The sequence below is a fragment of the Tauraco erythrolophus genome, chromosome 14 (genome assembly GCF_009769465.1).
Source record: "Tauraco erythrolophus isolate bTauEry1 chromosome 14, bTauEry1.pri, whole genome shotgun sequence".
Classification (NCBI taxonomy): Eukaryota; Metazoa; Chordata; class Aves; order Musophagiformes; family Musophagidae; genus Tauraco; species Tauraco erythrolophus.
Genome location: NC_141478.1, coordinates 18,985,897 through 19,006,650, shown reverse-complemented (window position 1 = coordinate 19,006,650; position 20,754 = coordinate 18,985,897). Strand labels below are relative to the sequence as shown.

The 20,754-nt window shown below is 42.0% G+C and overlaps 1 protein-coding gene across 1 annotated transcript in view; it reads right to left on the bottom strand.

The window, feature by feature from the left end:
- Positions 1–18,719, bottom strand: part of TLN2 (talin 2) — a 184,219-nt gene extending 165,500 nt beyond the window's left edge. Inside the window, exon 1 of the mRNA XM_086620595.1 lies at positions 18,702–18,719. The gene's annotated coding sequence lies outside the window, so the exon portion shown is untranslated. The remainder of the gene's footprint in view (positions 1–18,701) is intronic.
- Between the last annotated feature and the right edge of the window lie 2,035 nt (positions 18,720–20,754).

The following is a 20,754-nucleotide window of genomic DNA, read 5'->3' as shown; positions in this document are numbered from 1 at the left end:
GAACCATTCCCACGTATCCTATCACTGGATACCATGGAGAAGAGCTCAGCACCTCCCTCCCGCTTCCCTTCTCCTCCTCAGGAAGCTGCAGAGAGCGATAAGATCACCTCTCAGTCTCCTTTTCTTCAAATTAGACAAGGTCTTTAGCTGCTCCTCATAGGACATGACTTCCAGCCCTTTCACCAGCTTTGTTGCCCTCCTCTGAATCCATTCAAGGACCTTCCCATCCCTCTTAAATTGTGGGGCCCAGAACTGCACACAGAATTCGAAGTGAGGCTGCACCAATGCTGAACACAGCTGGATGATTGTCTCTTCTGATGGGCTGGTTATACTTTGTTTGATGCACCCCAGGATGCAGTTTGCCCTCTGAGCTGCCAGGGCACACTGCTGAGTCATCCTGAGCCTGCTGTCAACCAGCACCCCCAGATCCCTTTCTGCAGGGCTGCTCTCTCACAAGTTATACCTGTGCTTGGCAATGTCTGTTGCTGAGCACAGGTATAACTTGGGAAAGAAGTGGCTGTTGTTGAATGAGTACTGAAGACAGTGGAAAGGAAGACAAGAAACAAGGAACTCATCTGAAAGACTGGTTCATCATCAGCTGTTTCAGCAGCCTTAGCTCCAGTGTTCTGAATTAAATGACGAACATCACAAGAATCAAAAGCTGTTAAATTATAAAATGCCCTGTCCCTAAAAGAGAATTACAATGCCACGAACAAATGGGCAGGGAGGGAACGTAACTGAAAGACACGCTGTGAAGAAACAATCACCCTTCATAACCTACTTGTGTCAACCATGGAGAGGCTGAAACAGACAAATCTGGTTTTAGTTTGTCTGATAGGAGTAAAAGGATGGAAGAGGCTTGACATAAGCCTATCTGCAGCTCATGTTTTTCATACTAATTCTACCTTCTCGCACAGTTGTGCTGTTTTGATTTGGGAAATGACACAAAACTAATATTAATGTCAAACCAATTCAACTAGCCTTCCAATTAAGTCAGAAGCCAAGCTTCCCTTCAAAACTAAATCACAGTGATGTAGAAAATAATGGCATACCACTAATTCTTCTCTATCACGCACCTAACAGACACAGAACATTTTACACTGTGTTACAGGAGTTGGGTGTTTTTCATTCCATCCACTAGAAATCATTGCCTTAGGAATCACATTGACCCAGTGGCATTACTTTCAAGACTCAAGTGTCAGTCATATGATCACTTTTTAAGTAATCAACTGCACCCCTCCCAATACACTCACTTACTGCCTGGCAAAGTTTGAGATACCAACAGTATGACTTGAAGGTGAGGTGTCAACTGAATGCCAGTACCAACCTACATTTGGCCAAAGATGTATTTTAGTAAGACAATTGATCAGCTAGTCAGCCAAATAATATATGTAATTAAATGGCTGAGAACAGTTAGCACTATTAATAATTAGCCTATTTAATAAGGGCTTGTTTTTACTAATGCTTCATCTAATAGGTTTTTTTAAAGAGGTTTGAATATATTGTCTTAAAGAAAGAACACACACCAGAACATTACTAAGTTATTTCACCATTTATTTTCAGTGTTTAGCTTCCATAACAGCTACAGTACAAGAACTGTAGTTCCATAAAAAAAAGCCATATGAACCAAAAAAAATGTCCTGTCCTTTCAAGCTACCATATATACAATATTTTCTTCAAATTCCAGCCACAGCAGTGTTTCACCACTAACAGCTTTTTAACTCATGATTCAATATAGCCTCGATCAGTGCACGAAGCACACAAAATAGCAAATGGCAGTCAATATCAAGAGGGCATTGTTTTGAAAAACATTGTGGTATCTCTAATACTACTAATGCCCAGACAAGAAGAAACAACAACCACCCCAAACAAAAAAGCACACAACAAAACAAGAAAGCACTTGTATCACAGCAACTTTACCTGCTCATGACCTCAAGTACATAGTTTTTTTGAATACAACCAAATTCATTGTAGCATGTTGAGGGCCGGAAGTCAAAGCACATTGTAAGGCATGGTTTGAACCAAATTAGGAAGCCATCAATGGAGGCTGGCAGCAGGGGAATCCCCTTCCATCTTGCTGCTATTTATAACTGAAAGCAAGTAAGGTAATTTCCAATTTTACACTCAGTTCTCAAAGCAGCTTTTTCTGCAGGGGAAGGAAAAAGAAGTGAAAGGTACAAGTATTTCAAACACAACCTTCTAAGGTAGTGATTGAGAAGCATCGTATGCCAGTAAGACACACTTTGACCATTTCTACAACACGAACAAGTCAAAGTCAACATTTAGTGTTCTGTGTATAACTTTTATTTTAACGCCAAATGCAGTAAACTTCGAACTATTTTGCATTGCAATGAGGATCAAATAAGGGAAACTAGCACTAGCTTTCCCGCAGGTTTTCAGCTGTAGGAAAGAATAGATTTTGCATTGGTTGGGCTCATTTGAATATTTGGTTTGACTGCAAGTCTCGTTTACAAAAGCAGACTTCCCTCTTTGGAAACAGCTTCTTTCAAAGAGAATCTCCAGCTTCCAGCTCAACTCAGAAACAGTATGTAAGCTGAAATGCATTGTTTCCCCACAACAAAAATATCAAAGCACACAAAGCTTTGGAACCTTGTTTACCAGAGTGCTTAATACAGAACACTGATCAGAAATCTGATCTTCAAAGTTGGCATGAGAAGTTTCGCGTCTTCTGATAAGCAGCTATTACAATCTGCTACCAACAGCAAACAAATTTAACTTTCCTTGAAATGAAACAAAAGAGCTTCCAGAGAAATACATGCATGAAATTATACTACACATTGAAGAGATTTGCTTTAAAACATAGCTCAAAATGTAGAATTCAGATTAAGTGATCACAAAGATTTACACTGGATGCATCAATATCCTCTTGTGTCAACTTAATATGCTCAAAGTCTGTCAAAAACTGTATTTGAGAAAAAGATGACAAGTCACAGCCATTCACATTACATTAGCATCTCCAGCTTCACTGTTCTTCCTTGTGTGCACTACCACACAAAACATGTTACCTCCACAGAAAGCGTAGATTCCCCACCAGTTCACAAACTATTGCATGCCTAAATACCACCCCTTAACGTGATGATTTGACAGCAGCATTTCTGCAAGACTCAGTACACTGCAACCCATAAGTAAGATCCCTATCTTTACACGGAATATAGCGAACTAAGAAAATGGTATTACTGACAATTGCTCAGTATGGATGGTGCACCTCTGTGATGCTGGAAGAACTCGTCAATGAGCATTTCTTACAAATACTTGGAATAGGATATTTGTTGCCAAACACGTCCAACACAAAAACAAGTATTATCTTCAGTGTTAGCACCAGGCAACTGGAATAGATATTCCCTATTCTATTAAGAGTGGCTAAGGAAGAGCCAACTAAGAGCAAGTGTCTGATCTGTCAACCCTTCAAAGAAAGAACTGGTTCTTACAGAGGCCAAGTGGTCTATACTCAGTAACTAGACACATAAAATAATTTTTATAGCATCAATCTGAAGTATTGAAACTCAAACCTACTTATAAAGACACATTTTTCCAAAGTCTTAGTTTAATAAAATAGCATTGGCTCTTTCCATAATAGAAAGACAGGATACAATCCTCGCAATGCATAGAATAACAAGTGCTTGCTAGGCAGGTAGACACTCATCTTTCAAGGAATGACCCCTTTGTGGTCAGAGGCTGCACTCCAATACGCAGTTACTAAGTAGTGCTTACCACAGCAGCAGTTTTTTTGGGAAAAAAAAAAAAAAGCCCTAGAAAATGTGGAGGGGGTGGGGGCAGCAAACTGAAAACCCAAAATTCAACAACTAAAATCCAAGCTTATTCTTGAGTTTTGGGGTAAGTAGTAAGAGGGTAACTGAGAATGGATTCACCTTTTACCTTAAGTATACATAATATTTACAGCACACCAAAAACGGGCTGCTCACATTCCAGGTGCAAGTCAAGGTTAGTAAGATTTTACCATTTCCTCTATTTTGCCATTAGAAACAAGCACGGAACTTAAAAACCACACAGTTAACAGTTCATCTTAATTTTAACCAAAGTTGCAACATACAAAATCCTAACTGAAGCACAAGCAGAGAGCAAGCCAGAAGCTAAAAATCTCCTTACGAGTTCTTCAGCCAAAGTGGCACTGATGCTCAGGAAGCTGGAATAAACTAAGTTACATGTCACTGCAAGGCAGGGTCAGTTATATCACTGAGTACAACAAGAGAAATATACAACCATGCAAAATGGATCAAATAATTTCAATCTTTCCTGAATTACTGACTATCTCAGGACAAAATATCATTAAGTATGTAACCTAGCTCAAAAACATTAGGTTTGATGTTTAAAATTTACTGCAAGAGATGGCAATTCACTCATCAAGGACAAAAGCTGCACTTTCATTATCCAAGTTAGCTACATTTGTCACTACATATAGCACTGCCAATAAAAAAATGAAATAAGTGTCTTCAGAAGTGGTTTTCAGATTATTATGCCAATACCTTGGATAGTCAAGTGTGTAACAGAAGGACGTTTCACATGTTCTTATCCTAAAACACAGTGTTAAACACAATAACCTTGCTCACCTATACTGTTTGTTTATTTTTATCCTGCTAACTAATGATTTTAGAAAAAAAGTTGCTACATTTTAATCATAATTTTAGGTAATTCCTGTTCAGTGGTACTATTTACACCACTGGATTCTGAGTATCAGCTGTACAGGAAACAAAAGCCCTACAACAATAAGATTAGGCACGTCGTTTGTTGACTACACTTGAAGTAGCATCTATAAATCAGCCAGACCTCCAACGGACCACTTCTGGAAGCTGCCAATTTTTTTTAAAATTTATTTTTAAATAATGCAACAACTTGAATATATTATCTTTCCTAAAAAAGTGCATACTTCTGCAAATTAAGAAAACACTTTTAACACTAGTAATACTGATCTACAAAATCTACTCTTTGAGTTTCTCGATTATCCAAATAGAGCAGATTTGTTATTTCCATCATGCTCAGTGAGTATATGAAAGACTACCAGAGAATGGGATGTGAAAGAAGGGATGGAGGGATGCAAGTTTAATAAAGCTTCAAACTCAAGCCGTAGGTCAAAATATGCCTGCAAAGTCAGTATTTCAACTTGAAATTCCAAATCCAAACCTGACATTTGGGCTCAGGAACTCAATTAGCTATGACACATAGTTACTTCTCCCTTGCCCATCAAGGTCTCTGCCTTTACCTTTCACAGAGCAATTCCACGCCTGTAACACATCCGAGAACGGTAAAATTCTGATCACTCAGCTAACCCTATACAGGCGATGCAAGGAAAAAATTGTTCCCCCTAGGCTCTCAACATAAATTGTGCTGTTTGTGGCTGAAGCTGAGGACTTCTATTGTAGCATACATAACCACATCAGTCCTGCCCGTATGGAGACTCAGCTCTGATCCCTAAAAGCACCAGAGTCCACAGATTGGCTACATGCTGTGTGAAGAGAATGAAGTATCAGATGACAGGAGAACTTGGCCTTAAACTATCAAACCCACTTTTCGCTAAGAGAGAATGCATAAACCAAAAATGGATGCCAGTAATTCATTGATACAGGGTATATATAATACATCATCATTCTAAGTACAAGAATGCTGCAAAAATAGCTCCAGATTTCAATTCGTGTCTAGACACTTTGGCAGCTTAAGCACAAAGACTGGTCCTTGTCTCTACCTTACAATAACCATGGTAAAGCATTTGAACCAATATCATATACTCCTGAGACTTCCTATTTATCCTTAAGAATTCAAATAAATAATCTAAGATGATTTTCATTCTTTGAAATAAATGAATACATAGTTCCTTCTGATCATTAACACTGATTAGGTGGATTTATTTTGATGTGTGTGTTGCAATAGCATAAGTAGTCAACTGCCAAGGCCACAGGCTGTATTGATGCCCATTTAGAGAGACACTAAAGCAGGACAACAAAGCGTGCATGGGAAAAGGAGAGCACATATGGGAAAACAAGAATTGGTTTTTTTCCAATTCAAGGATTTCATAGCTGAGTTACCAGGAAGTCCCTTTTCTCCACTACCTGGTAAGCATAGCTTATTGTCTATATATGATTTTCTCTCAAATACTCAGAAAACACAGACATTTAGAAACCACTAGCTACTAATACAAACAAACTGAAATTAACGTTTATTATACTCGTAAGTTTCAGCACCCTGCAGACTTTTCCCAAGAATCTCAGAACAGTTTAACACATCCGCTTATTTCTTCCATCTCAAAAAAAAAAAAAAAAAAAAAAATCAGACTTCTAAAGCAAGTGTTTTACTTGTTTGTTCATTCCACCAGGAAGACACAGCACTGCATCATTCAACTGCAGTATAACGTTTAGGTTAGAGAGTCTTAAGCACACTCGGTCTTTATCGCCCTTGAGTGCAGATAGCAGCCACTGTCCACTGTGTATTAGACAGATAATGTAAAGCTTTACATAACAGAAGAAGTCATCTTTGACAAAGCAGCTATTATTATCAAAATCCTCCTAAGGGTATCCTCTTGACACAAAGGATCTTGACAGGTAGCTTTAGAGCACCATACCTATTTATCTATTACACTACAAAGAGATGAGAAGCATTTCCCTTCTGTGTGACAAAAAAGCCTTTCAAAGTAGACATATCCGAATAGGTATCAACAAGCACTGTAACCTCTACTATCCAGCCACCCAAGCTGCAATTTGGAGCCATCCACTTCCCTGACACCAGACTTAACTCTGAGGTCAATGCTTGTTGATGGTGTCTTTGATCACTACTTTGTTTCTTGAATAAGCAAACCAGCCTTCAATGGAAACAAAGGGATGCTGCAAATGCACATTTTCGGTCTTCGAAGTTCTACTCTAAATCTACTCATTAGCTAACTATTAGTCAGGACTTCTGTCTTCCACATGACACTAAAGCTTTTTTGCTGAACACAGATTCCTTGTTACAACCCCTTGAATTTCTGAACTATGGGACTTGCACAAAGATACTGCATACCACTTGAGTTTCATTTCATTGTTCCCAAGACATCCATTACAGAACCAAAGTATGCCTAACAATAACTCAGATTCACCTCTTTATATTCTTTACCAAGCCTTATCATTTTGAATTTTCTCTGCAAATACTTCAGTTTGGCCCCATTTTGCAACAAATGCGGTCTGAAGAACAAGCTGGTTTTGTGCAAGGATGCCATAACTCTAAACAACAAGAAACATCAAAGAGAAGCAAAGGCTAGCCTCTGTCCTGTTTCCTGCAGCTCCTCTATCATATGTGCAGTTGTTTCACTAGCTAATGGTCACTGATAGACTGACAATGTTTATAACTGTCAACCAACCCTGTCAAAAGAATGCATTCCAATAGCTACCGACAAGACAGTCACCCTCCTTAGGCAAGCTTGGTTATACAAGTGCTAGGTTTCCATGAGCTTATTACCTATAAAGAAGCATTTTCCTACTGCTTAGTTGAATATCCCCTGAATGTTGTCAGAAGAAAGCTTTTCTAATTCTAAGCTACTTGTAGGTATCTTAAGTACGAATTGCTTACATTTCAAATGGCAAACTCCCAACCAGCACAAGTATTTCAAACATCTACAGGTTGACCAGGAAAAAAGAAAATAACTGACTTCTATTAAACACCTTCCCCAAAGGGAAGATACATTTCACTTGCACAAGTCTCCAGTATCCTGATTCACTTGTGTCATGGGAGAATTAGGTCCCATAGAATAAATGTAAAGAAAAGTGTCCCAAAGAGAAGAACATTAAATCGAAGACTCTTCTTACAGGAAAACTTAATTTGAGAAGAAAAAAAAAAAATCCATTAAACACATCAGAAATAAGCATTAGTACGAAAAACTCATGACTGTTCTAGAAAGTCTGTTTCTGTGAAGACACTGCTGATTTCTGTATCTGTATAGTACAAAGACTGTTTTATGGGTAGTAACGCAATTTTGATTTAAACAAGTACACATTAAGCAAGAAATTTGAAATAAGTATATAGTCCATAAAAAACCAATTAGTCAATACTACATTACTGCAAATCTTCAGTCTTTACAAAGCTGTAACTACAGTTTAAAAAAAATGCTTTGCTCATTTTTCTTTTTATTCTTTCATTTTCTGTCTTCATTCTACATTTTTTCCTTTGGCTAAGAAGTGCCTTGTAAACAATTTTCAAAAAGCAACTCCCTGCTTTATCTTCCCTTTTTACCCAAAGGACTTATCTGCAATGCCACCTTGCCTCTGCATCTTCTTCTGGGGCTAAAGTTGTACTTAAATCCCTTACAACTCACAGGACAGCTACAGAAAGCGGAGCTGTACATGACGAGATACACTTAGTGGGTGGGTACCAAGACAGTTTTGGTGCCTGATAACAGATGTTCAGCAGGTACTTGAAAGTTATCTTTAAGAGAAGACACTGTAGCCTCAGGCAGGATGAGAGCGCTACATTGTGTCGGGTGCTAAAAATAAATGAATAAGAATTGCTGTGCTTCTCAGAAGTCCCAGACAGAGGAAAACCCAAACAAACAAAACTTCAATGATTTAGGAACGCTTATTTCTAAAAGTTTGACTGGCATGACCTAAGGCCACAATTCACAAAGGCACACTCGTAAAAATTTGCATGCTGTCACAACACATGTGGGTCATATTACTAAATAACGTATTTTAAAGTACCAGAACATGAAGCAAGTGAAGACAAGGATTTCTCACCAGAGACATGAACAAGTGTTTTAGGGCTCTCTACAGCTGCAATCTTGCTCAAACCATCTCTGACCTTGAAGACTTTGAAGTGTTATGTTATTTCAGATACGCAAATGCCATGCCAGATTTGGCTTTTGCTTCAAAAAATCCATGTGCATCAACCAATCTCCTACTCCCAAAAGAAGCTGCTTCTCGGACACATTATAAAGCAAATTCAACAATCTCATCCAACCTCACAAAAACTTCACCAAAAAATTTTGAAATTATGAAGATGACTATTTGAAATACAGATTTATATCGGCTGTCATTAATGATAACCCTCACCCAAAGTGTACATTGTGCCTTGAGATAACAGCTAATGATAGCATGAAGCCACTATGATTAGCAAGACATTTAAAAACTAACCTCTCAGAACATGAGGACAAGTCCCTACAATTTCTGCAGCACTGATTTAAAATCATACGACACTCTACTAGTACTTCACAAAAACTAAAAAAAATAAATCGTTGAACTTCAAGATAAATCTTTAGAAGCCTCTTTAAAGGTTTTTTACTTCATAGCAAAAGAGACAAAGCCACATACCATTGGGGAAGCAGTTGGCCTTCCTGCTGCAGTAAAAAGTGGTTGAAAGACATAGAAAACAATATGGCATTCCTTTGTCAGCAAATATTGCTGGAAGACATATAGAAAACAGCCAAAGATTTGAAGAAATAAGTATTAGAACAAATTATACAGTGTGGGAGGTTTGCTATACTGTTGGCTCAATGTACAGATGTTTCTAACATGTCTCAGCTTATAGAATACACTAGACAGTTTAAATGATGAAATAGACCAGGAACTATTTTTTTGCGAGTCGCTACAGGAGAGATGTACCTGAGAAGACTCAACATATTCTCAACAGTAAACTATTTCTTTAATAGAAACAACGTTTTATGGAAAAAATTCTGCAAGTGTAATCACTGATGGAGTGGCTGCTTTAACTGGATTAAAGAAAAAAAAAGTCTAGTGTAAAGGTTATAGATAGAACCACATGTGAAATTCTTTCACTGCATCATTCATTGGCAAGCTATTGCAGCAAATCTGGAGCCAGAAGTACACAAAGTGCTACAGGATGTCATTGATATGGTTAATTTCATAAACACAAGATCTTAAAATAGTAGAATCTTTACAATACATTGTAATGAGATGGGGAGTGATCATGAAAGTCACTCCCACACTGAGGTTTGCTGGTTATCTTGTGGCAAAGTACTTAAAAGAGTTGTCAAACTTAAAGATGCATTATGCTTTTTTTTTTTCCACAAAGACAACTGTTCGAAATTTGCTGACTTTTTCTCTGATGACAAGTGGCTGTCAGCAGTATGCTACCTAGCAGACATTTAAAAAAAACCCCAACAAAACACAAACAAAAAAAACACCAAAACACCACACTTAAGTTAACCCTTCAAGGTGAAGTTGACATTTTAACAGTGAACAAGAAAGAAACTGCTTTTCAAAAGAAGTTCGCTCTACAGAGATTGTTTTGAGAATGGATGTTTGGAAATGTTTCCATTGTTAGGTGGTTTTGTTGCTGAAAATGATGTGTCACTTATAAAAACCTCTCAAATCTATATACTTCAAAGGTTTGGAAACAGAATTTCCTAACCTGTTTAAAAATCTTCCAAGAAGAGTTTCAGGAGGTTTTGAATACATTTGTTAAAAATAGAAGAATGCAACACCTTCCCATTAGTTTGCAAGAACAACTGATTGACATCAGGGAAGGTGGAAACTGAATAGATTGATTTCAGGATAACCTTTGCATAACTAGTGTATACGAGGGAGTATCAGGACTGAGTAAGCACAATCAACAATGCACTTCTGTTGGACCTATGTATCTTCACGAGGTGTCTTTTTCAGCCATGACAGCCATTAAAGCCAAGTATTGAAATAAACTGAAATTAGAACCAGAACTTCAAATAGCTATATCAAAGTGTTAAGCCCAGATTTTAAAAAAACTAATAAAAAAATAGTGAAGCATATTCAATCACATAGCTCTCACTAAAAGATACTTTTAATGAGACCAAAACCAATTTTTAAAAAATAAAACAAATTTTCAAAATGCTGTTTATTTCATCCTTTCTTAATTTCTTTTTATATATACATTTTTTATAATCTACATAATATTAGTACAGTAGTATATGTGTATAATTTATAAATAAATATACGTGTTTTGGGGGTGCTTGCTCTCAAATCTTGTACTGATAGATCAAAAAAAAACGTTTGGAAACCACTGCCGTAAATGACCTGGTAGGCTGGTAATACAATTCCAAAGAAATTAAGGCCATTACTCATTGTAGTAAAATCCACATAGAACACAGTGTTTTGGTTTTAATTTCTACTTTTCAGCCTCAAGTAACAAGGTTTTTTGCTCTCATATGCAGAAGGCATTTTTAATCCTTCAAACTTCAATTTATCTTCGAAAAGGAATGATAATAGCACTAGGTAGGAATCCTTTTTTCCTGCACGGATATTCACAGCCATTACTGAGTCATTTTCATAGCCTGGCCTTACAGTTGTGTCAGCAGTGGTCTGCTTGGCTCCCCAGGGCACATCTACCCTTGTAACTGGCTGCAGGCTTTGTTTACCTGTGTCTGTGTTAAATAATCTCCGACTGCTGCACAAGCAGTTCACCGTAACCACACACTTGTACCACAAACAAGGTATTTTTCTGCCTCTGTGCCACTAACGCCCTGCCTCTGTTGCAGTGTTCTTACAAAGTCAGCCACAGTCCCAACATGAAATCTTTAACAATATCTTTTCTGCCCAGGCCCTCCCAAGACTTCAATGTGGGATCCCTTACAGGAAAGCAAGAAAGTGGTGAAACTTAAATCCCACGGTTTCTTATTTCATATAACTTGCTTTTTGTTAGGCAAAATGGATTAATATTTGGCTAGTGCCTTGATCACCATGGCAGTAACTACAAAAAGGCTGCTAAAAGCCTTTGCTTTCAAGAAGTATGCAAGAAGAACTAGAATTTTAAGAGTCCTGTTCAAGGAGAAGCCACCTGAGAATAGCACTTGCCTAAATCTTCTCATGGAAGAATTTCACTGGTTAAATATTTGCATTAGGCAACCATCAACTGTTGGGATGGATAGGCCTGTGCTGTAAATCAGGCAGCAGCAAAAAAGTTGTTAGGAGAGCATCTCCCTGTAAGAGGTAAGTACCTGCATGCTCTGGAATGAGGTGGTCATTCTGAACAAAACAACAGACAGTGTACAAAAGGAGAGGAGAAAGACTGAAGTGCCTTAGGTCTTCCAGGTATCCACAGCTCGTGCAATGGATGAAGGTAGCACCAACATCAGACTACCTTCCTGCTCCTGGGAAAAGATCATTTGGTTTAGACTAGCCTTTGCTTTTGCGGCTCTCTAAGGACAGAGAGGACCACAAAACATCACTCACCCATACAGCACCTGTGAACCCATTTGAACTGACCCCTTACATATCCCTGTCCTATACAAAGGCCTCAGACAAGGCCCATGAGATCCACTGCAACTCCCCTTCTCTCCGCGTCTGGGTTTGTCCTGTACTTAATCCGTAGACTGGTCTGTCCAGTCTCACCAGGCAAAGTTTAGTTAATTACCCTTTCTTCACAGGTTTCAGTCATGCTTCTCTTCTCAGCTGCTTTTAAGTCTGTTTAGTATCACAGTGCAGCTGAACAGGCAATCCAGCTACAATCAGGCTGATCTGGACCTTACAACTGAAAACGCAGTCACTGATTTTTTTTTTTTAATTAAAAAACAAATGTTTTTCAGGGTTGGTACATACTACAGAATCTCAGGTTCTTGCTTGGAGTGCATACATTCTCAGTTGTTACACATAACACTTCGAAAGAGTACTTTAAACATGACAGAGCGATCTCATTTCCCATAGCCTTTGCTTTATAAAACTGGAGTTGGACATCTATCTCTTCCTCCCTGTAATAGTGCCTTCTGTGATACCCTGACCCAGGAGATATGCCACTGGTTCCTTCTGCTTGACACTGCATTCCTGCTGTGCAGTAGTGGCTCCCACTTGATCCTTTCCCAAGATAGTTCAGATACCTCCTTGCCAATAGGAGATGTTCCCTCATACTGCAACAAAAAAATAATATAAGATGATCTTTTTGTCAAAATTGTGAAAATTACAAGGAAGAACTACCAAACTTGCAGGCTACAGCGAACTGCAGTGTTCAAGTACAGCTTCCTGATCTCATTTATTCATATCTTCATTTGGAGTCTCATTGCTAAATTTTGACTCTGTCCTGGTATTTCAACATTTTTATTGTGTCTAAGCATTATGTGCCTCAGCCCTACACCACCACCACATTCCTGCCACAGTCCCTCCCTCTAGATTACCATAGGCCTTTTCTTCAACAGCGATTATCATTTCTTTCAGACATTCATAATTTGCCTTTGCTGCTTCCACTTGTTCTTGGAAACACAAACAACACATGCTGTTTCCTGTTACACAGCATCTGGCACATTTAAGTTGAACAAAGGTAAAAGGTACTTGCCATAAATGCCTTTAAGGCTAATTATCATTTCCACCTGTACAAATTCAAGCCTCATTTTTACTGTCAGTAAGTTTTTGAAACTGTTTTATGCTCACATATTTGTCTTCTATACCTCAACTTTATATCTCACATTCCAGAAAAATCACAACTTTCCCACTAGTACATACCATCACTGTAAACAAATCGTAGACTTAAGACAGCTGAAACAAAGGGTTATTTACCATATTACAGATACCCACTCCCAAGAAAGGTAAGGGAGATCATTACACAAGCATTACACAAATCAAGGCCTTCCTATACTGAGGACAACTGTATTGTCTAAGAGATTCTCACCACTATGCAAAACGCTTCAGCAAAACACTAAACACTGATATACTATAGCAAGAAATCTCTACCACAGCTGACAAAGGCAAATTGTTATTCCACTTTGAAAAACTCAACAGCTCATGTAGTACCTCTGATTCTTTATCACTTCAGTTATTTGCTATGATTTAAAGAGTGAGAGCCTCCTGCTTATTTCTGGGTTACACGTCACTTTTTCATGCAAATAGGAAATCTCAACCTCACAAAAGCTGCCAGAGAGAAAGACACAAGGTTCATTTACAATTCACTTCAGTTCACACTTTCTTCCTGCTGCCCAAACACAGAAAGATGAGCTACCTACTGAGAATGCAAGGAAGGCAGTTTCAAGAGCCAGCCTGACCCATCTTGGCAGTCACTCAATTGGTTGCTGCCAAGTAAAGGGACTACAAGTAAGAAGTCAGCACTGTACTACTGTAAAGATATTTTAAGACAAGACTTATTGTTGTATGGTCACCATCACCTTGTGAAGTCAGTTAGTGAATTTTCTAGCTTTATGGAAATGCTTGGGTAAAAAGGCACTGGAGCTCTGAGAATTGAGGGGGTGGATCTCTGGGGATGGAATCCCAGCTTGCAACTAGAAGTGGAAAATATCAAAGCATTATCACAATCGCTTCAAGTACACAGGCTAATTCAAACTTAATTCCAAGATAAGCATGTGTGCACACAACACGCCCAGGGAAATGGTTCTCTGACACTACTGTGAAATGAGTTTTCAGCAGCACTGGCAGTGACAGAAACCTAAAAGATTCAGCGTTCACAGTTACAAGCCTGGCGTCAAAACTAACCACAGGCTCCTTGCCACCTTCTCACCCTGAAGCATATGAGTATCACTCAAAAGGCACATCTTTCACTGCACCCAGAGGTAGAAGGCCACAATTCTCTACACGCTCATCAGACCTAGGATTTCAGCATCACAGGGATCAGCCCAGCACTTATGCATCTAAGTTGCTTGGGCTACCTTCAAGACAACCAGACATTCTTTCTGAAAAGGAATGGCTTGCTTAATCACAACAATAAGAAGAAGGCATAGAAGAGCTTAAGACACAACACAATGTCCATAATCTTAACAATCTCATCTAGAGAGTTGCAAAGCCTAGATTTTTCTGCTCAATATAGCTTCTGGAACTTGGGAGCCAGGCTACTCTGAAAAAAAACCCTCTGCTTTATCATTTGCCTCTCCCCTGCTCTGACAAGTTCTTCAGTTCAACTTAACTTATACTCTTTTAACCATGTGTAGTCAAAAGCAGAAGACCAGAAGCAAAAACCTGCATTCCCCTTCAGGTAGCAACAGACAGGACTACCTGAAACTACAACTTCCAGCTAATACCAAAAGTAAACAAATGAAACTTAATATGCAAAAGTACTGCCTATTAAGACAGCCTCCCCCCATATGCAACACCACCAAACCATTTTGTTTCCTGCTCTCAGCTTGCATTAGCATTCTATTGTCTGCAGAAACATGCATAAGCAGACTTGCCAAACCTTTTCAAGATGCAAGAGCAGGGGAATAAAAAAAGAATTCTTAAAAGCTGGATACAGCCCTCTGTAAACACATTCACACTTCTTTCCTAATTATGGCCTAGTGCAAAGGTAGCATCTGGGTAAGAACTTCTTGGCAAGAAACTCTACATATTTAAAAAAAAAAAAAAAACAGGATGCCTACACATTTGGCAGTTTATTGAAATCTCTGAGGTTCCGGTAGGACTAGGAGTTGAGAACTGCTTGAAATGGTGTTTTCGGTACTTCAATGCTAAAATTATGGATTGGAATGGAATTGCTTACATTTCAAGAATATATCACCCTGATATCCCAACAGCTATCTGAAACTACAATAGCACAAGACAGAAAGGAGGTAGATATCTGTACTACTGTCTAGTTATGGTGACTAATTAAGTACTGACATTTTGGAAGCTGCCCAGACAACGCATTTGCACAGATTTAACAGATATACATTATATAGGTAAGCAGATAAAGTGACACAATCCAAATGCTAATGCTTCTGTGTGGAGTCAAGTCTTTGTAGAAACAATACCAAATAAGAGAAGGTTTTCACAGCACAAAGTTTTCAGTCATGATGAAGATTGTGCAGTTCAAGCTCTGCCACAGTCGGAGAGTTCTTTCAAGCTCACTCCCCCACCTCCAAAATAAAAGACTTGTATCTACTGTAGTGCTGTTTTGTACTAATCAGTTATAAATATAACAGTAGATGCATTTCCCATGCATCTACACATGCAAGTAGAATTCTGCGATTAGATTAGCTGGCAAATGATGAAAGACATCTAAGTGAAACTGTAAAACAAACCAAGCTCAGAGTAAAATTACTTAATCCTTTGCAGTTCAAATGCCAGTTCCTCTTTCTCATCATCTACTCCTAACCAATCTATCCATCACATATACACAAAAAACCTCTCTCTCTCAGGCAGTACTACAGAGCAATGGCAACATTTCAAATCAACTTAAATTAGGCTGTACTACATTCCATTACATGATATCATGCAACAGATGTTACTCTAAGAACACACAGGACAACTATTCAGGGTAAACTTCTATAATTTGAATGGTGAAATGAATGAGTATCCTCTATGAAATTGCTATAGTCTTTATCAAGTCTTATACTCAGATTCAGAACTTAAATATTGCCTAAGGTTGTCACAGTTAACCCGGAGACTTAGATCAGCAACTAGAAACAAGAAGTGTTCTTGTCTTACTCAAGAACAATAATTTTGCCACCAACAGATAAGCCAGATGAAAATTCCACATAACTCTTCAGTTCTGCAGTGACCTACGCGTTGAACAAGGCTTTAGGAAATTCACATGAAATGCACTTCCCAGAGGCAAGAGATATTTTTTCTCCCTCCCCAGCTACGTGGTAACCTCCAATCTCAAAGCACTGCCTTGAAAAGTTCATGTTTTGAAAATTAGAGCAGAAAAGGTAGTTCAGCCAGCTTAATTAACTTAGCAAACAGCTACACTGTTGGAAGAATGGCTGGCCATTATCTCAAACAGATATGAAAGCTTTTCATATAAATACCTTATGAACTGTAACATAAGTAACACTGTCAGCTTGCGCTCATACTTGCAACACACTGCCATGTACAGATGAGTAAGTGATGTTTTATATAAGCAAGAGCAATCCCAGAAACGTGTTGCCTGTTTGCTTTTAATCATATGGACGTTTTTCCATAGTTATTGGGCTCTTTTGACGATGCAGAACTCCTGACACCTTTAAATAATATACTTTGAAACTCTGAACTTTGCAGTTTGAAACCTAATATGGCTCAAACTTGGCTCTAAAATACAAGTCTGCAAAATAAAGTTTTAAAAGATCTGGAAAGAAGTGTGCAATTGTTTAATCTGACAGCTTTTTCAGTCAATGAACATTCCCACAATCCTTCTAACTAGACAGTGCAGCAGTGTTTTAACACAGAAAAAGTAGAGTCTAAATAAATTGAAGTGGCTGGTCAGCAGAACAAAAGCACTACAGAAGGTGAGCACAAAGACAGCAGAGGCCCCAGTTCCCTGACAGGTGTTCCCATGCAGTAGCACTGAGTCGGGGCCCTCTAGTCACTCAAAAGCAAGACTGTGCCCTGCAACCCACAACTATCTGCTAGGGTGGCATGGAATAAAGAGAGGTGCCAGGACACAAAGGGGATCCCAGCCCACAGCATGGACAGGCGCTCTGCAAGCACATACCGCAGCCTCGCACCAAGGAAGGTTTTGCACTTTGGCACAAAGCCCTGCTGCACCGGGGCAGGTAGCCCAGAGCCGCTGGCCGCTTGCACGCTCCCAGGCCGGCCCGGGGAACTGGGAGGCTGCAGACCAGCGCGGCTCATCCGCCCACCCATCTTCGTCCGCGCTGCGCAGGGGCGGAGGCGTCCTTCCCTCCCCTCTGGAGTGGCCCTACGGGACCGGCCTGTGATCCGCTTCCAACTCGACCCGTTCCACGGGTCTGGTGGGAAGAGGTGAACATACACACAGACGGATATAGATCAATCGTATACACACGCGGCATGATCGTCCTTGGGAGGTCGTCGCTTCGCAACGTGTTGCGAAAAGGTTTTTTTCTCCATCACGGTCGCCAGCAGCGCCCCACGGCAAAAAAGCTCCGTTCCTCGGGCAAACCTGCCTCCCGACCCGGCCACGGAAAGCTGCCCCAGACAGGCTGCGAGGGGCCGGGAAAAACCGGGCGCCCCAGCCCCTCCCTCCCATACCAACGCTACACGGCACAGGAGGGAATACCAAAGGACCGCAGTTTCCCTCCCACCCCGGCTCCTGACGAAGGGAAGGTGAGCCTGGGACGCTCTCCCCTTCCCCAGGCTCAGACCGCCCGGCGGCGGAGCCTCTGCCGGGCCGCGGCAGCCCGGCTTCCCGCACGGCATTGGGCTGGGCTATCGCTATCCTCCCTGGAAACGGCAACTTGTTGGGCGAGCAGCGCTCCGCGCGGGCGAGGCTGTGCCGGACGGAACGCAGCTCCCGCCGCGGGACGGGCGACCGGCAGCTGCCGCCTGCACGGCTGGGGGCAACGCAGCGCCCATGCGAAACGCAGCGGCCGCGGAGTCGCCGCGAGCACGTAGCGACTCCGCGCTCCCGCCGCTCAGCCCTGCGCGGAGTCTTCCCCCTCTCGGCGGCTCAGCACGGACCAGACACTCCATGCAACGTGCACCGGCAGGGCAGGACACGGGGGTCCTCGCGGGCTCCTACCGGGAAAGGCGTTACTGCAGCATTGCAAAGCGCCTAAGCCCCGCCGCTCGCTCGCTTCCTTCCCCCCCGCTCGCCTGCTGCCCGCTCCCGCCTGCTCCGCCGCCGCCCGCAGCTGCCGCCGCTGCGGACTCCAGGCGCAGACCCCCGGCGGGGAGGGCAGGAAGCGCGTCATCACTCCGGGACCGCTCCACCGCCCTCCGCCCGGCACGGCCAGGCCCGCGCCGCCGCCGCCTGACCCACGGCGCGAGCAGCCCAGGACGCCCGCCCGCCCGGCCCGTGCGACCCGCGGCTCCCGCCCGCCCGAGCCTCCGCTGCGCCCGCAGGTCAGCGGGAGAGGAACCCGCCTCAGCCGGCTCGCTGGGCCGAGAGCTGCGGGCCCCCCTTACCTGGGCGTGAGGGAACAGCACCTTCTCCGGCCGCGGCCCTCGCCGGGGCGGTGGGGCAGCGTCGCTCCCGCTCTGCCCGTCCAGCGCCGCAGTCGCCGGCGAAACGGCGGCTCCTCAAGGAGGAGAAGGAGGAGGAGAAACGAGGCCGGCGGAGCCCAGCATGCTTTACCGGCAGAAGGAAAATAAAGCTGTGGAGCAGAGCGAGCCCCGGGGGGCGGCTGCCGCCCGGGCCGCCACCGCTGACTGCGCGAGGGCTGCTGTGGAGGCGCGAGGCGCCCGCCCGGCTCCTGAGGCAGCGCGCGCAGCCTCGCGCCGGTGCTGCGCGCTGCGGAGGCGCTCGGCGGGCCCGCTGTCGCGATAGGCTGATACAGCAAAGCGCCGGGCTGTTGCACGCGCGCTCGGAGCAAGCCCGGGCTCCCAGCCCGCACCTGTGCCCGGAGCCGGGGCGGGTTTCCCGCCCGCGCACCTGGCACGCGCCGGCCGCGCCGCAGCCCCGCCGGTGCTGCCTCCCGCTCGCTGAGTAGGGGCCGCGGGCGGGAATGGCTTCAGAGTAAGGAAAATACTCGGAAACAGTCAGTGCGCTTTGAAAGCCACCCGGGCTGCCCCTGGGTTGTGTTGTGTGAAGCGTTTACACGGAACATCGGCAAGGAGTTGGCCGCCGTAGGACAAAGAAAACTCAGGGCTTTCCTCACACAACAGCCCTACTGTTGCAGTGTGTAGATGGTTTCCGTACCAATATATGGGTATCGACAGGAGAAAAAAACAGCTGTGCAAACTTAAGTCCCTTATGCGAATTAGCTTCACGTATACTGGGGCCTCCACCAGTAAAACTGCGACAGTTAAAAACCATATAATTAAAATAACTGAATCTGACTTAGCTGAAGTACAGTCATTAGTAAAGATCTTTTCTTACAATGAGTTTAAAGGGCTGCATCACTTCACAGCTAGCTTTGTCCTCAAGACGAATTTTGCTCCAACAAAGTCACCTTACCGCACCGCGCTCGGGTACAACTGCACTGTCCACCATAGTTACACTTGCATCAACACACTTCACGTTCCAGACAGTCTGTAGTTACAATAACCAGCCCGGGTGCCTTACAGATCCACAGCACAGAATTAAAAGCACGACAGCGTTTACGTCTGTAACAGTCACTGAGCTGTGCCAGCTTCAGCAGAGGAACAAGAAGTGTCCTCACTGTTAACTAAAACACAGGCCACAGGGTTTGCTTTATACTTGCAAACACTTGACAATACACCTGTTTTACAAATGACTTATTGTTATCATATTTGTTACTAAAGAGATACTATCATGTCTGTCATTAAAAGAAGTGATAACTAAAGTAGTTACTGCGTTTTACAGGTAGTTTTGCAGGTGTAAGTTACCTGCCACATAACACGCAAGGCCACAAATCGAGTCTCTATTGCTCTTGTCATTTGTGTCCTCTTGTTTCCTCTCCGTTCACAGGAAGGCTGTTTAAACCTCTGCGCTGCATTGCCCTCCAAACAGCTTCTGTGAAATCTTTTTATCATGATGTCAGCAAGAATACCCCCAATCCCAAAGGACAAAGTTTTACTGCAGTACGAAGTGCACTGGTAAGACCAGGCTCCTCTGTAGCATTTCTGTGACTCGCTCCTCCCAGTATGTCTGTGTGTGGACACATTTGCTATCCATCTCCCTTTGTACGCAGCTAGTGACTTGCTTTGGGGCACAAACCAGCTTTTTTTTCATCTCTGTTTGCATTGTACCAAATACAAAGGGGTCTGGGCACACACCTGGGTTCTACAGTAACAATCCATGATAATACTTTTACAACAATAAATGAGGTATCTTGTCAATCTGTCATTTAAGGATCCAGCTTTTGTTATTTCAGTAATAAGAAATCACCATATTTTTACTGTAGTACAGTGGATATAGAAAACAGAACTATAACTTCCTAGTTCCTTTACATTATTTCAACTTATCAAAATTTGCAGATCGATGCATTTCCCTTGGGAAGAAAAAATAGTCACAGTTTAGGTGAAACTGAAAGCACTTACATCAACGCACTCACAT